The sequence below is a fragment of the Triticum aestivum genome, chromosome 3A (assembly GCF_018294505.1).
Source record: "Triticum aestivum cultivar Chinese Spring chromosome 3A, IWGSC CS RefSeq v2.1, whole genome shotgun sequence".
NCBI lineage: Eukaryota > Viridiplantae > Streptophyta > Magnoliopsida > Poales > Poaceae > Triticum > Triticum aestivum.
In genome coordinates this window covers 109,113,374-109,119,373 of record NC_057800.1, presented here as the reverse complement: position 1 = coordinate 109,119,373, position 6,000 = coordinate 109,113,374, and positions in this window count along the sequence as shown.

Sequence of the window (6,000 nt, the reverse complement as noted above, 5' to 3'; positions counted from 1 at the left end):
GCTACAGTGCTGGGCTGGGTCGGTTGCTGGCTGGGCCGGCCAGCTGGCTGGGCCGCACAGGTAAGTCTTCCCCTTTCTTTTCTGTTTTCTGTTTTCTTTAATATATCTGCAACTTTGTTGAATTAAATAAAATACCTAGGCCACTTCAAAAATCACCAAACTATTTCTGGCCCATAGTTGGATTATTTCCAACATGAAACATTTTAGTTTGGAGATATTTGAGCATTTAAATATTTTATATAATTTTAAATGCCCAAATTCAAATAGTTATGATTTAATTCAAAAACCCTAGGATGGCCTAGGAAAATGTGCACCACTTTTGCAGAGGTTCTGAACCAAGACAAAAATGATGGGCATTTTAGAAGGGCATTTCAGGTTCATTGAAAAATTATTTTAGTAAACCCTAGTTGGTTTCAGAGGGGACTGGGGGTTCTGTCATCCCCATTTCAAGTTTCTGATGAAAGAGTAAACATGATGCAATACTCTAATGCATGACTAGCTAGGGTGTGACACTGTCATACGTCAGATGTTATCCTGGGCTGACGTGCGAAGGCCCCCTGCTCCATGCGGATTGGGGTGCCACAGGACATGGTATTAGAGCAGCCAGGCTGGCATAGGTTATCCTAGTCTTAGATCACTGCTACCATTAAACCATAATTACCCTAAGGGATTTGACTCATCCCTGGCATCCGACATGGCCACTGTTAATCCACAGGTGGCACAGTTGGGACCGACACGTCCTCACCCCGCTGTCCCCGCCTAGTTATCCGTGGAGCAACTAGCAGCCATATCTTTTTTGATCGGCGCACCGCTTGCCCTTCGCCATTAAGGGAAAGGGGCCACACCCTGCGGGCATGTCCCGCATAGCTGCCTATAAAAGCCCCCTTTCCGCTAGCCATACCGCTCACTCCTCATTCAGCCATGTCTCTACAGAGAAGCCTGGCTAGTAACACTCCAGCCATGGCTAGCACCCTCAAAACTACCAAGTTTCACAGCCGCACAAGCGCCATGAACCATGCTGGCTTTCCACCCCTTCTTGTCGAGATGCTCACCCAAGCCTTTGGCTATGATTCTAGCCCCGACTACCTGGTGGATCTTTCCAACACACAATGCTTGCCAAAGGATAAAATGTAAAAAGGAAAGGTGAAGATCACCATGACTCTTGTATGAAGTATAAGACAAGAATAAAAGATAGACCCTTCGCAGAGGGAAGCAGAGGTTGTCATGTGTTTTTATGGTTGGATGCATGAAATCTTAATGCAAAAGAACATCACTTTATATTGCCACTTGTGATATGGACATTTATTATGTAGTCCGTCGCTTTTATTTCTTCCACATCACAAGATCGTATAAAGCTTATTTTCTCCACACTAATAAATCATACATTTTATTGCTTGCAACAATGACAACTTACTTGAAGGATCTTACTCAATCCATAGGTATATATGGCGGACACTCATGGCAAAACTGGGTTTAAGGATATTTGGAAGCACAAGTAGTATCTCTACTTTGTGCGAAGAATTTGGCTAGCATGAGGGGGAAAGGCAAGGTCAACATGTTGGATGATCCATGACAATATAATTTATTTCAGATGTAAGAAAACATAACCCATTATGTTGTCTTCCCTATCCAACATCAACTTTTAGCATGTCATATTTTAATGAGTGCTCACAATCATAAAAGATGTCCAAGATAGTATATTTATATGTGAAAAGCTCTCTTTCTTTATTACTTCCTATTAATTGCAACAATGACCAAAACTATGTTTGTCAACTCTCAACAACTTTTATTCATCATACTCTTTATATGTGAAGTCATTACTCTCCATAAGATCCATATGATCTCTTTATTTCTTTTTATTCTTCCTTTTATTCCCTCAAGATCATAGAAAGATGGCAAAGCCATTGACTCAACACTAATCTGTATTATATATTGCTCACAGACTCGATTACAGAGAAGGATCATAAAGCAAAACTCAAAAACTAAATCATACTAAAACTTTATTCTACTAGATCAAGATATTCCCAAAAGTATCGAACTAAGAAAAACGGTAAAGATAAAAGTGTGATGGTGATACGATACTGGAGCACTCCCCCAAGCTTTGCAGTTGCCAAAGGGAGTGCCCATACTCGTGTATTTATATCTCTTTCTCCGGAGGGAGAGGAGATGGTGATGATGATGGCAATTGTGCCTTCATATTTTTCATGTTGTAATTGAGAAGAGTGATCTCCTCCTTTAAATCATCGACCTCCGATTCTAGCTTTAAGATTTTGTCACATAATCTCCTTCGCTTTTTTGCCAAAATGAGAAGGAATAGATCGGTTGTTAGACAGTTTAGCCCTCTTACGGAGGCTAGACTTATTGAACTTCACATGCATATCCCGAGGTTGAGGTAGAGGAACATCCTCCTCCTCCTCCGAACATGAATCATTGATCATCATCAAATGAGCATCCTCATCATCATCCGTAGTTCTACCACAAGGAGATATGTCCCCATAGGTCTTTGGGTCAGCAATGAGATGTGAGACATAGCTCTCTCCGTCGGAGTCTTGAGATGACATCTTGCTCTAAATCTGCAGCAGAAATAGCTCAAGACAAAACAAAGGATATTTGCATGGTACGGTGGTCAAACCTTTGGGATTTTATATAATGAATTTTACCGACCAAAAGAAGTATCGTGCAAGAAAACGGAGTCCGGAGGGCACACGAGGTGCCCACGAGGCAGGGGGCGCGCCCAGGGGGTAGGGCGCTCCCTCCACCCTCGTGGATGCCTCGTGTTCTTTCCGGACTGCTTCTTATTTTCCTATTTTCTTAAATATTCCAAAAAGGAGAAAAATTGCTATTAGAACTATTATGGAGTCAGTTTACTAGTGTCTCTTTCAAAGAAAAAGGTACGGATTTTAATATCCAGTTGGATGTCCTCTTCAAATTAATATGCATGAAGAACAGGACTAATTGCATTACTGGCATAATAAGATTCTTATTTTTTTCATTTTCACGTGGTTTGACTTTAATTTGACCATGTTTCTCCATTCCTGTGTTCTTCCAATTCATGTGAACCAAAAACCAAGGTCCACAGAAAGCCTATGTTTCCAAATGCTCTGTTTTGCACGTGCATTCCTATCCTATTCCTGTGTTTTCCTGCCCCTACATTTATAGAATCCTCCAATTCTAAGGAGCCCTTACAGATTTACTTCATTTTCAGATAGGCGTCAAAGAAAATTCTGTGTGTTATGTCCTCCTGCCGTGCTGTCATCCACCCCACTTGAGGTGCACCCTCGACAGAAGGGTTCACTGCAGCAGAGATTCCCCTTGCAAACTTTCTTTCGCCGCCTCAGATCATCATCCCCGTTGCCGGCAGCCACGCCAACTGTATTACCATCATCGACTGAACAGATGAACCCGAGAACTACACAGTTTCGTAAGAGAGGTCGCAGTCTTTCGTGTTTGCTTATGTTATACATCGGTTATTATTACCTGCTACTTTATCATTCAAACTTGAGTTTTAAAATGCCCGTGGGTCTCATATAGAGGCAGCAACAAATAGTATCTGTCTACTATCTTGTTCATCTGGGGTCTTCTATGTGGGTCATGTTGGGTGGGCAACAAATAGTAGATGATCCATTATCTATCTTTTTAAATTGAAGCTATAATCTACCTGCTATCATTAGTTTTGGATCTACCCACTCGTTTGCTACCATCAGTCTTGATTCCTGCATGCACCCCCTAGGACTTACAAAATCTAACTAATTTTTTATTATGCATGTCAGTTATTGTACACAATCGTACTGAACATGTAGAGAAAAATAGAAGACCGTTGCGTGGGAATACAATGTCATGCAGACGCCGCTCCATGGTGGGCGAAATGCCCCCCTCCCGCCATTCCAGATTGTATTCCAGAGGAAGATAACTGTTCAGATGAGGATTCAGAGGGAGCCGACCACTCCTATTTACCACCTGAGGTGTTTGCTCTAACCTGGCATGCTGATGTTGGTCATATCATGCATACAGCGCATCACATTGCTTACATTATTCATCTTATATGTGATCAGCTTAGTTTAGATTTGCTTTGTGTGAATGCCACCTGTTTGGTTTCTATATCATACTTCCACCATTCCTAAATATTTGTCTTTTTAGAGATTTCAACAAGTGACAACATACAGAGCAAAATGAGTGAATCTACACTCTAAAATATGTCTATATACGTCCATATGTAGTAGTCCATTTGAAATCTCTAAACAGACAAATATTTAGGAATGGAGGGAGTATATGGGAATTATGTAATGCCATGTTTTTCAGCCACTCATCATATATGTGAAGTGTGCACCGCCATGTAGCCAGGCATCATATATGTGAATTATCTCATGCCATCTTTTTTTCATTACGTATTCCATTTGTCAACAATCGATGTATATTAAACTACTCTTCATGTGTATCAGCCATTTGAGCCGGTTATGGAAAAATCAGGAGTGAAAACAAGGTCTTCCGAGCAGGCAATGGTACATGTTGAAGCATATATCTTGATGGTTACAAGGAGCTCCTCAGAGGAGGATTCAGAGACAGATGACCAGTACTATACCCCACCTGAGGTGTATGCTCTAAGTTGCAATGTTTATATTTCTCATACCATGCATATGGTGTCTTGCATTGCTTATTTTAGCCATCATATGCACAATATTGAATTCCATTTGCTTAGTTTAGAGATCATACATGCGAGTGCCAGCTGCTTAGTATATGAATCAATTATGTCAATTATATCATGCCTTTCTGTATACTTAGACAACATTTATGTGAATTATTCATCCCAACCTATTTTAGAAAGACATCATATAGTTTTGTCATGTCATCCTGTTTAGATACTCATCATATGTTGAATTATGCCATTATATCCTGTTAAGTTATCCATCATATATCTGAAACTATGCCATGCTATCCTGCTTAGTTAGGCATCATATATGTGAAATTGTGTCATGCTATCATGTTTGCTTAGACAACATATGTGTGAATTACCACATCTGTCTATCATACAATGTCTGTACGTTCAATTTCTTTTCTTGTTAATCAGCCATTTGAACTGGAGGGGGTGATGGCAGTATCTAAGGGAGCAAAACCCGTTCTTCACAAAAGACAGTGCTACCCGTCGATGCAGATAGAACCATGGTTGTACTGGCCCACAAACTTGCCCCACCACACATAATCGAGACTCTTCCAGATTGCACACTTAGGCCGTTGGGCAGGGAACCAGCTACAACCCATCCCCCAACCCCAGCAGATAGTAACCCACTTCTAGTTAACAAAGCACCATGTCCACCATAGAGTACCCCCACACGAGCAGTTTGTAAAGCAACTGCAGTGCCCAAAGCACGAAGACCACCACGGCGAACCCAAACTCCACATTTAAAGCAGAAGAGCAACTGTTCTTAGGTCAGATTCCATAGCTATGGTCCATACCCCTTTGATGTTGCATCACTGTATTTACTCATACCAACTACTTTCGAATATGAAGGATCCAATTGAAACTCCAATGGCGCAACAAGTATGTTTTAAACCTATTTATTTAACTGGATTGTTGTTCTAACTTCTTGCTCTATGTTGATTTCAGTTTTAGTTGTATAAATAGTTATGTTCTCATGTGATGCACATTACAAGTGTTGCCAATGTTGTGTAGTTTCTCACACCTATATTCTGTCTATGCTGCTATGTCTTCAAAATATATGAGTTGAACTGTGTCTCTATCTTGATTTGGCAACATAAACTAGAATGATATGGATAATACAGTGACCATAGTACATAGATATATGTTTGTTTCATGCTGTTATCCTGTCCACCTTACTACTAAACCGGTTTACCAAAATGAGTTTGGTATACTACATGCTAAACCTGTGATGTGTATGCTTGTTTCTCTTGTAGTATGCGAACAGAATATTGGAAAAGAGCACCGCGTTGGTAGAGAAAGTAATGCAGATAAGGTTCTAGATAGTGAGACAACCCTGTTGGTCT